This window comes from Leucopleurus acutus (genome assembly GCF_964270905.1).
Source record: "Leucopleurus acutus genome assembly, chromosome: 16".
Taxonomy (NCBI): Eukaryota; Metazoa; Chordata; class Mammalia; order Artiodactyla; family Delphinidae; genus Leucopleurus; species Leucopleurus acutus.
This window is the reverse complement of record NC_139158.1, coordinates 77,007,971-77,019,948: the sequence shown is the minus strand read 5'-3', so window position 1 is coordinate 77,019,948 and position 11,978 is coordinate 77,007,971.

Here is an 11,978-nt window from a genome sequence, read left to right as displayed (position 1 = left end):
GAAGCCTCAATCTGAGTGCTGCAGCCAGAGCTGTCTGATCCACCTCTCTGGAGCCCAGGGGACTGGGTGACCCCCATCCCCTCTGTTAGCATAACATTCAGGGCTGAGCAGGGCCCGGTGGCCCCAACCCTCGCCTTTGGCTGCCATTTATGGAGAGCTGACTGTAAAGCTAAGGCGTATATAGGCCTGGTGTCATTTAATTCTCAGGAGATAGGAAATATTATTATCCCCTGTTTATGGACAAGGAAACTGAGAGCCAGCAGAGTGTAGAGACTTGCTAAAGGTCACAAAGCCAGGAAGTGGTGATGCTGGGATTTCAAGCCCTATGTGTCTTAACTACGTTTCCCAACAGTGGTCCTAATACTGCCCAGGGGTGTGTTAAGAGGGTCCCTTGGGAATTCCCTGGCAGTCCAGTGGTTAAGACTCTGTGCTCTCACTGCAAAGGGCCTGGGTTCAATCCCTGGCCAGGGGATTAAGATTTCACAAGCCACGTGGCAAGACCAAAAAAATAAAGAATAAAGTAAAATGGTACCTTGAAATGTCAAAATTGGCAATGGTCCCTGGCTAATTTCTACTTTAAAAAGATGACTGGAGTCATTATTTTTAAATTTCCCTTAAAACACCTGGCAGTGTAAGACTTTTGCTTGCCCAGCGAGTCCAGGAAAAAATGAGCCTGAGTGTGACTCGGCCGCTTGCTTATTTTTTAAAATTAAATTAAATTATTTTTATACAGCAGGTTCTTATTAGTGATCTATTTTATACATATCAGTGTATACATGTCAATCCCAATTTCCCAGTTCATCCCACCACCACCCCTTTCCCCCTTGTCGGCCACTTGCTTGGTTTCAGTGACACTTCTTTTTTTTTGAAGATGTTGGGGGTAATTATTAATTAATATTTATATAAATTATCTTTATATAATTTATATTTAAATTATAAATTATCTTTATATAATTAATTATTAATTAATTAATTAATTTTTGCTGTGTTGGGTCTTCGTTTCTGTGCGAGGGCTTTCTCTAGTTGTGGCAAGTGGGGGCCACTCTTCATCGCGGTGCGCGGGCCTCTCAGTATCGCGGCCTCTCTTGTTGCGGAGCACAGGCTCCAGACGCGCAGGCTCAGTAGTTGTGGCTCACGGGCCTAGCTGCTCCGCGGCATGTGGGATCCTCCCAGACCAGGGCTCGAACCCGTGTCCCCTGCATTAGCAGGCAGATTCTCAACCACTGTGCCACCAGGGAAGCCCTCAGTGACACTTCTTGAGGACCGTGCAGTCACATGGTATTAAATTGCTTTAATTCTTAGACTATATTGCCTCATTTATACCCTGGCAGAACCCTGCTGTTGTAATCTGATAAATTAATGAAAAACCATGTTACTGAAAAACCAACATTAAAAAGAAAAATTTAGCAATGATTCTATTCACATCTGTACTTTCTTAGTTAGTGGAGCAGTGCTTACAAATTAAAACCTGAAAAATCTCTCCTCACCTCTTAGAAACAAACATAAAAATTTTAAAAAAGAAAAAATCTTTTAAAAACACAAAATGCAAGGATTTCAAGAGAAGTAAAGTTCAACAACAGGTGGCTGTTAGGACCATGGTCCTTTGACTAGAAAATAAACTTCATGAAGTCAGGGACCATGTCTTTTACTGCTGGGTGACCAGTTCCTGCCACATAGGAGACCATCAGGAAATGTTTGTTGAGTGAATGAATGTCGATGATACGGTTACACCCAGGATAAAATGTGAATTTCTGGACTTGGTCCCTTTAGAAAGAACTGAACAATGACCGAGATTTTCTGCTCTTTATAGTTTGTGGTACTCTCATCATTGTCTCATTTGATCCTTGGAATCACCTGTGCAGTAGTGTTTTCAGAAGTGGCTGGGAGAGGTGAAATACTGGGTTCAAGGTCCCACAGTAAGGGAGAGGGGCCAGGTCTTTTGAGTCTAAATCCAGTTCTCTTCCCACTATCCTCCACCCTCAGCAGGTCGAAGGAGATTAGAGATCGGTGACTAAATTAAGCAAGGTTTAGATTCCGCCTCTGTGGAGTGGAAGCTTTGATTGACAACCATGTCTACTCTGTCCTTGGACCTCTCTCTTCTCTGACTCCTTCCCCCGGTGACATTACCTAATGGCATGGCTTTAAATACCACCTATGTGCTGAGGGCCTTCACATGGATATCTCCTGCCCCAAACTCTCTCCTGAACTCCTTCTATGTGTACTTAGTTTCCTCCTTGGCTCCTCCATTATTTATGTCTACTAGGTATCTCAAACTAACATGGTCCAAACTGTAATCTTGATCTCTCCACTACCCTTCTCATCAAGAATCTTCTTCCATCTCAGCAGATGGCAGCCCCATTCTTGAACTTGTGTCTTCCAGATGACTTCCACTGGCATTATCCTTGACTCCTCTGCTTCTCTCACACCCCACATCCAGTCCTACTAACTTGATCATCAAAATATATCCAGTATCCAACTGCTTTTCACCACCTCCACACCGTCTACCCTAGACCAAGTCACTGTCATCTCTCGCTTGGACTACTGCAGTAGCCTCCAATCTGGTTTCTCTGCTTCTGCCCCTGCTTCTCTACAGTCTATTTTCTATACTAAGCCAGAAGGATCCCAGAAGTCCTAGGATCACTCCTGCCCCTCAAACAGCCTCCCTCTGGTTGTCCCAGATTGCATACATACTCAGGTGGAAAGCAAGCTTGTGGCTACACTGTCCCAATTCATTTTCCTCCCGTTTAGAAGTCTCATCAATCTCCAACTAGGTTTGCTGGCACCGGGTCTTAAATTCTGATAATTGTATCTTATATCCCTGTCACCTCCCTCCTGCCCCACCTCTTTCCCTTTAAAAGTATTTCAAGACTTTCTCTATGGCTGTTAAAACCATAAGGTAAAGATTCAAGTATATACTAAAAAATGCGTTACATAAAAGAACTGATTATATCTCAACAACTGGAATCCAAACAGAATGAAACAAAAATTCAGCAAATATGTATTTGTTTTTGTTACTTATTGCTCAGAGCAAAGCCAGGGAGTTTAAGTGGCAGAAAGAACACACGTCTCCTATTTAATATTAGGCAGCTGTCATCACCCCCTTGATACAGCGTTCACAGGTTAGGGTTTTTCTGGCACTGAAATCTACATACCCTACCTCCCTACATAGAGGTGTCAGGAGTCTTCAGTCATCTCCTATGCTATGGTGGATTACATTTTCCAAACAATGAGCACAATTTCTCCCTTAAGGAAACTTGTTATCAAAAGATTCGAGGGATCGGAATGTGTAATACAAAACAGACATGCAGAGAAGAATGAGTTTTATGGCGCAGGAAGAGAAGAACTGACTTTATTGGCTATAAAATAAAGTCCACATGCTACAAGTTGGCCTGAACCCACCTTGTGCATCATTTTTTTCAAATCGACCTGAGGTTACAAACCAGCCAGCCCTTTCATAGCTGGGGGACTTTAGGGATAAGCCCCTTAGACCTCTCTTAGATAAGCCCCTTAGAACCTGTCTCCTATGAAGAGGGGCTAATGCCTCCCAGGGAAATTGTGAGAAACGGGAGGACACACTGGCCAGTGCCAGTGTGTTCTGGTTGGATGCAGGAGAGTCGTGTCCTGTTAGGCAGAATTATCACCTAGTTATTGTCTCCATTAGGAGATGAAGTATGGTTCAAGGAGATGCCTGTGGGCGTCAGGTTGACAAGGAGTGGACGCCTGAGGAGAAGCTGGATGTATCAGCTTCATGGACTAAGGGATGTCCAGAGAGCTGGTGAAACATTCGTTCTGGGGGTGACTCTGAGGGTGTTTCTGGAAGAGATTAGCATATGAATCAGTCATCTGAGTAAAGGTAAAGAAGATTGCCCTCACCAATGCTAATGGCATCATCCAGTCTGTTTAGGCCTGAATACAACAATCAGGCAAAAGAAGGGCAAATTTGTCCTCCTTGTTTGAGCAGGGACACCCGTGTTCTCTTGCCCTTGGTCACTGGTGCTCCTGGTTTTCTGGCCTTCAGACTCGGACTGAGAGACACACCATCAGTTCCCCTGTCTTCAGGCATTTGGACTCAGGCTGAATTACATCACCAGCTTTCCTGGTTCTCCATTACAGAGGACAGATAGAGGGACTTGCTGGTCTCCATAATGTCATAAACCAATTGCTATAATAAATCTCCTCGTGTGTGTGGGTGTGTGTGTATATATATATATATATATACATATATATATAAAATTTATAACTATCCTGTTGGTTCTGTTTCTCTGGAGAACCGTGACTAATGCATTACCATAATTTTTGTTTCCCTTCTGACCGGGATACACAGAACCTCATCAAACCTGGGTACTGCTGGCCTCCATACCTTTGCTTATGTGATCCCTTCTTCCCAGCAGGCTTTTAGAACCTTTGCCTGCCCTAAACCAACTGCAAAGTTTCTCACAAAGGCCGCCTCTTCCAAAACGTCTTCCCAGATGCCACCAGTCAGAAGCAATTTGTTCCGGCTCATCTCCTCAAGCATGATTGTACCTCTGTGACGGCTGTTCTATAAGACAGCTGTCAACGTGGCGGTCTTGCAGCATCCCTGAGGAGTGGGGGAAGCCTCCTCAACTTGCTCAGGTCCGAAGCCAGGTGTGGCTCCAGATACCTGGCTCTGCATCACCTTCAAAGCCGTCGATCTTTGCCCATGTCCAGCCCACTGTTCACAGAGATCTTTCCCAAATGCAAACCTACATTATCATGGTGAAGCCTAAAACCTTCAGTGGCTCTCGTCAGTCTGAGGTTGAAGACCCGGGGTCATGATGCCTTGAATGGGGTGACCCTGTCTATCTCTGCAGCTTCATCTTTTTGTTTTGTTTGAGATATAATTCAAATGCCATAAAATTCACTCCTTTAAAGTGTACAGTTCAGTTTTTTTTTAAACTAAATTAACAGAGTGGTACAATTATCACCACTGTTTAATTCCAGAATATTTTCATCACCCTCCAAGGAAACCCCCAGACGTATTAGCAGTCACTTTCCGTTACCTCCTCAGCCCCAGCCTCTGGCAACCACGAATCTTCTTTCTGTCTCTATGCATTTGCCTATTCCGGACGTTTCAAAAAAATGAAATCATACAATATGTGGCTTTCTGGGTCTGGCGTCTTTCCCTTAGCATGAGGTTTTCAAGGTTCATCGACATCATAGCATGTATCAGTATTTCATTCCTTTCTATGGCTGAATACTATTCCACCATACGAATGTACCACTTCTTTGTTTATGCGTTTGCCAGTTGATGGGCATTTTGGCTGTTTCTCGTTTTTGGCTAATATGAATAATGCTGCCGTGAACATCTGTGTTCAAGTTTTTGTCTGAACAATAGATTTCCATTTCTTCTGGGTATACGCCTAGGAGTGGAAGTGCTCGTTCAGATGACATTCCATGTTTCACTTTTGAGGAACCACCAGACCGTCCCATCTCACATTCCTCCAGCAGCATCTGGGGGTTCTGGTTTCCCCCCATCCTCCTCTAGCCTCATCTGGTACCACACTGCTCCTGGGTCTCTGGGCTCTAACCCCATACTTCCTGTTAGTTCTTACACCAGCCTGACTCCCTGTCCCACTGCAAGAGGAGAGTCTTAAAGGTGCCTGTGGTTCTAACCTCATCAGACCCAGTGGTTCCTTGTCTACCCGGAAATGAAATTCACAAAGAGTATAACTTACCTACTCACATACTGAAAACATGTACGTGTACTTCTCAAACTCTAAAACAAAGGAGAGTAAGTGGAAAGTAATCTATAAGAAAATCATATGTATTTTAATGCTGGAAGTCCTGATGAAGTAGCCAGGGGCTTGAACCGAACAGGTAGAACCTCTGTGAAGGTGACACCTGCACACTCAGGTGGGTCTAGGTGTGGGGTGTTGGCCACTCGTGCACCACGAGCATGTCGACTGGAGTTGCTGCCAGCCCTGATGCTCCGGAAGAGTGACCAATATGAACCCCCAAGCAAAGTCCAGTTCAGCCTTCTCTCAATGTCCATGGTCCTTGCATTCCAGGAAAACTCAGTACATATTACAACCATGCCAAAACTATTCTGTGTTTAAATGTAAAATAGAGTTGGGTTCTAGGTTAACCTAACTGCTCCTGGTAAGAACCACTGCCATGGGCTTCCCTGGTGTCGCAGTGGTTAAGAATCCGCCTGCCTATGCGGGGGACATGGGTTCGAGCCCTGGTCCGGGAAGATCCCATATGCCACAGAGCAACTAAGCCTGTGCGCCACAACTACTGAGCCTGAGCTCCAGAACCCGCTAGCCACAACTACTGAGCCCACGAGCCACAACTACTGAAGCCCATGCACCTAGAGCCTGTGCTCCACAACGAGAGAAGCCACCGCAATGAGAAGCCCTCGCACCGCAACGAAGAGTAGCCCCCGCTCGCCGCAGCTAGAGAAAGCCTGCGCTAAGACCCAACGCAGCCAAAAATAAATAAATTAAATAATTAACAACAAAAAAAGAACCCCTGCCATATGCTCTTCCCTCGGCCTGGAACATTCTTCCCCTCCTTTTTGGCCAGGCGCTTCACCTATTCTTTCAAGTCTCAATTTGAAAGGTGCTTTCTGGGAATTCCCTGGTGGTCCAGTGGTTAGGACTCCACGCTCTCACTGCCGAGGGTCCGGGTTCAATCCCTGGTCTGGGAACTAAAATCCCACAGCCATGCAGTGTGGCCAAAACAACAAAAAAAGAAGAAGGTGCTTCCTCAAGTAAATCTTTCTGGCCTCTTCTCACCAAACTAGTTCAGTATTTAATACCGTTTGCAGTCACACGTTTATGTCATTTCCTTTTATTCACCTCCACCTCCCGGCTCAACTCCCGACCCCATGAGGTCTGGATTTGTGACTTTCCTATCATCGTATTCCCAGCCCTTAACGTCGTAATGCCTGGTATGCAAATATTTGCTGCACGAATACAATAGCGCTCTTGTCTATCTCCTTTGTTGTCCTGGGAGTTCTTAGAAGACATTAGTGTGCCAGATTTATCTGTGTCCCTAGTGCTGAAGATAGTTCTTTCTCTTATGTGGAGAACAGCGGTCGGATATTTAATGAGCAAATAAAAGCAACAGCGCAGTTGGGCTCCCAGCGCCCTAAGGAATGAGCTAGGGGCAGGGCAAGAGGCGCCTCGGCAAATCCTCCAGAAGCCGCTGCCATCCTGGGCCGCGCTGGAATCCTTTTTATAGCTGTGGTTTCGATAGAGGACCTTTGATTTAACTGTGTTAACAATGATTTGAGCTCTAGCCGCTGTGTAACAAACCACCCCAAACCTTACTGGCTTCCTGTAACAGAGAGCTGGTTGTGTTTTTTGATTCTGTGGGTTGGCAATCTGCTGGCCTCTCTTGGGCTCACTCATGTGACCACAGTCATCTGACAGCTCGACAGGGACTGGAGGGTCCACGTGGCCGCACTCACGTACCCAGCAGTGGTCTGGCTGTCAGCTTGGGTGCCATGGTTCCCATCAACGTGGACTTCCGTCTTCTAGGAGGCTAACCCGTTCCTCTTCACCACTGTGGTCCTGAGGTCCCAAGAAAGTGAAAGCAAAGACAGCAGGGGTAAGGTGAAGACTGCTTCCAAAGCTGGAGGGCCATCACGTCCTCCTCGATCTGCTGGTCAATGCAATCACACATTCTCGTGGCTATAGCAGCACCAGCTCCTTGCAGGGGGCAGCGGATCCAGGCGGCACATTCACTGGGATGCTTCTTATAATAATCCACCATGGTAATCTCTCTAGAGGATACTCTTCTACTTCCTCGTTCTGGAATCCAGAGGGCAGCTCTGGGTCTTTCTTGTGAATGGAGGGTCCTCTGGGACCCTGAGTCTCCCCTTCAAACGTGGCATCTTCTTGTCTGGGCCTGGAGATAGAGTTGGAGAAGGCGGAGGAGATTAGGTTGAATGTGTTCTCTTCCAGATCCTGTTGGGTTTCATTTGGAGAGCAGGATCTCAATTTTGCTTTGGTGAAGTCACGATCTCATTTTATTTCCCCGCCATTTGCCTTGCTTCTCTTCCAACTCAACTGCAATAAAGAGTCGAGTTAATGGAGCATGCTGGCTAGTTCAGCAGATTTTACTACAAAAGGACCTCAGGGTTGAGAGAGTTGATTCTAGAGCAAGACTCTTTGAGTTAGAATCCTGGCTCTATCAATTACCTGCGTGGGACCTTGGGAGGGCGGCTTCACCTTCCTGTGCCTCGGTTTCCTCCGCTTAACGTGGGGATCATGAGGCCGAGGGCAGTGGTTGTGAGGATGGAGTGAGGTAGTCAGTGTAAATCACTTAGCGCAGGCACAGGACAGTCACCATCCCAGACAACTGGGGAAGAGCCAGGGCAGGGCATTTGCACACAGGTCAGGCAGATGGTCTATGGCTTCTGCCGTAGATGTTTCTCTTGCAGGGGCGGGTAGAGATGGGGGTGAGAAAGGAGAAGGTGGCTTCACTAAAAAGCGGTTTGCAGTCTTTCGTAGTATATCTGTGAGACAGGAAAGCCTCCATGTGTGGTGACTTTTGCTCATAACTGCCTCTCATTGCAGCCCTATTACGAGGTATTTGTGCTTTCAGTATAAATTATAAATCTAAACACATGCAGGGTTTGTTTTCCCCCCAAAGCAGATTCCAACCAGCATGAAACTAGCCAATCCAAATAAATTGTGCGCTTAAGTCCATTGTTTCCAGCAACATGTAAACTGTTGGGTTGTAAAGAATTGCTTTGAAGAAGGCGCCCCATTAGTGCTTCAAGCATCAGGGTTCAATTTAGGCTGTGCATTTTTTGAAGAGTTTACTAGAAATTTGTGGCAAAGAAAGACACGCATTGGGGTGGGTGGAGGGGAGAGGGTTTTTATCAAATTATACAAGATGCATTAAGAGGATGTTGTCATAAAAGCACAAAATAAAGCCGCAACCCTGAACTCCAGGAGAAATGCAGAATTCCTCGGCTGGGGAAATCATTCTGGGAATGCAAAGATCGCTTCCAATGTTATGTTTGTAAGGAAATGACAGTCACCAAGTGGAGAATGTCAGGTCCTCTGAGAAACCCTGTCGGCACTCACGTGCAGAACGCTATTTACTTAACTGGAGTTGGTTCGGAAAATATTTGACTCCGGAGGGTCCCTAAGGGAGCATGGAGGGCGTCTGGGATTTTCCTTCAGGTCAAGACTTGGCCTTTGCTAATCCCCCCAACTGATAAGGCTCCCAGATTTCAGGGCGGATTCATTCCTCCGCTGAACCAAGGTTTATGGCCCAGCCTGAGGCCAGAGGGGGGACCTGTCATTCCAAATGCTTCCCCAGCTCAACAGAGCCAGCCTCTTTCTGTTGAATCCATTGTTTGTCACTGTGGAGCAGAGGTGCAAAGAACGGGACCCTGAGTCAAGACGGCAGTGGAGGAGAAGATTGGCAACGACGGGTCAGGATATTTATCTCCAGGAAGAATACAGCAATCGGATGTTCTCTTCGGTGCTGAAGGGTTGATAAAGGAGGGGGAGTTTTGATCCTACTACCTGTAGGAAAATGATGGATTTTACCAACTGGGATGAACTTCCTCCCAACAAGCTCACCCCCATGCCTTCCTGAATGGGAGACCCCTTCGCCATCCAGACTTTGTTCCTTGTATCTGCAGGAGGCTGGGGGTTTGAAAAAAAGCTCAGCTGGGAGTAAGGCCACTGGGTTCCAGTCGGGTCTTTCCATGAAAATTAGACAATGACTTAATCCAGCCATCATTTATCAAGCACCGGCTCTGCTCTGGGCACTGAGTCTGCAATAGTGCACATGGCAGTCGTGGTCTTTCCTCTCAGGTGGAGAAGGATGAGGAAACAGCAATCCTGTGGGATGATGGTGCCGATGATGATGGCAACCACATCTATTTAATAGGAGCCAACCGTGTGCCAGGCAGGGTCTTCGCGCTTTACATATAATGTCTCAGTGCTTCTCAACTTTAACGTGCATATGAATCATTTTGGGACCCTGTGAATCTGGTTCAGAAGGTCGGGGGTGAGGCCTGGGACTCTGTACTAACAAGCTCCCAGGTGACGCCCCATCTGCTGGCCCATAGACTGAGCAACAAGCTATTGTTTCATCTCATCCTCACAACAACCCAGTGAGGCTCTATAGTTACTCCCATTTTATAGATGAGGAGATGGAGAGGTCAAGTGACTTGCCCAAGGTCATTCAGTCGGGAAGAAGAGGAGCCAGGATTGGGCGCCGGGGCCTGTGTGCTTACACAGTTTTGCCACGATGAGACAGCGAGGCTGCCTGGGAGAGGGTCTCCACACCAGAGGGGGGGGTTCGGAGAAAGCTTTGGAGAATGTGGCTCCTTAGTGGGCTCCAACAGGGTAAGGATTAAGGTCTTAAACAGGTAAAAGCCAGGAGGGCATGGGAGATGGCCAAGGGGAGAGAGTTCTGCTGGGGGAACCACGGGAGAGAGCCAGGCACATTAGAAGGACGAGGGGGCAAAGCAGGAGAGGGGTAGAGTCCCAGGCTCTGCAGGGCCCCCAAGGCTGCGGCTGGTGACACACTTCCCTGGGGCATCGTCTTCATTCTCGAAGGTAAACCGGGGGAGGGTGGGGGGGTGGGGGGGTGGGGGCGGCTTCCCTCACTGCCCCGCCCACCTGGCCCTTACTACCTGGGCTGAAATTAGCACTTGGCATTGTAGGTTTCTGTTTACATGCCTGTCTCCCACTGGAACATTTCCTCCTTCTTCATCTCTGTCCCTGAAATCCCCAGCCTGGCACATGGGATGACAACACCTGCCCTGCCGACGTCACAGGATGCTGTGAGGGGTAGAGGTGGGGAAATGGTTTGAAAGTGTTACAAATGCTGTGCTGTTGGAAGTTGTGTGCCTGTGAGGGTGGCAGAGAAGATTCTGCGGGTGACAGGGAGTGAGTGTGGCCACGCAGGGACTTGAGAGGGTCCTTTGGAGTCACCACAGATCTCCCCGCCAGGCCACATCTTAGCCTAGTTTCCCCCAAAGGCCAGCAACTCAGCACCACCTTGACAATTTGGCTACACTCATTTTCCACCTGGGCTCTTATGTACTAAACTTTTTCTTTACATTGATTTACTTTCTCTCCCAACTGTTTGTTTCAACAAATTTCAAACCTGCAGCAAAGTTGGAAGAATAGCTTCAAGAACCCCCAGGACAGGACTTCCCTGGTGGCGCAGTGGTTAAGAATCCACCTGCTAATGCAGGCACACGGGTTCAATCCCTGGTCCGGGAAGATCCCACATGCCTCTGAGCAACTAAGCCTGTGCGCCACAACTACTGAGCCTGTGTGCCACAACTACTGAGCCTGTGTGCCACAAGGAAGAATAGCCCCCCTTCGCCACAACTAGAGAAAGCCTGCGAGCAGCAACAAAGACCCAATGCAGCCCAAAAACAAATAAAATTTTAAAAAAAGAACCCCGTATCCCCCTCACTCAGACACTCCAATTGTCAATATTTTGCCACATTTGCTGTCTCTCTGTTTCTCTCTGTACATACAGTTAAAAAAAGCAACATGCAACCACAAATAACAAGTGTTGGCGAGGGTACGGAGGAAAGGGAACCCTCATGCACTGCTGATGGGAAGGTAAATTGGTGCAGCCACCATGGAGAACAGCATGGAGGTTCTTAAAAACTGAAAATAGAGTTACCATATGATCCAGCATTCTCACTGCTGGGTATGTATCAGAAGAAAACGAAAACACTAGTTCAAAAAGATACATGCACACCTATGTTCATAGCAGCATTATTTACAATAGCCAAGATATGGAAGCAACCTAACTTTCCAGCAACAGATGAATGGATAAGGAAGATGTGGTATATATATATATATATATATATACACATATACATATATACATACACACACACACACACACACTTATAAACACACACATATGCACACATACATATAAACACACACAATGGAATGAAAAGAATGAAATTCTGCCATTGGCAACAACATGGATGGACCTAGAGACTATTATGC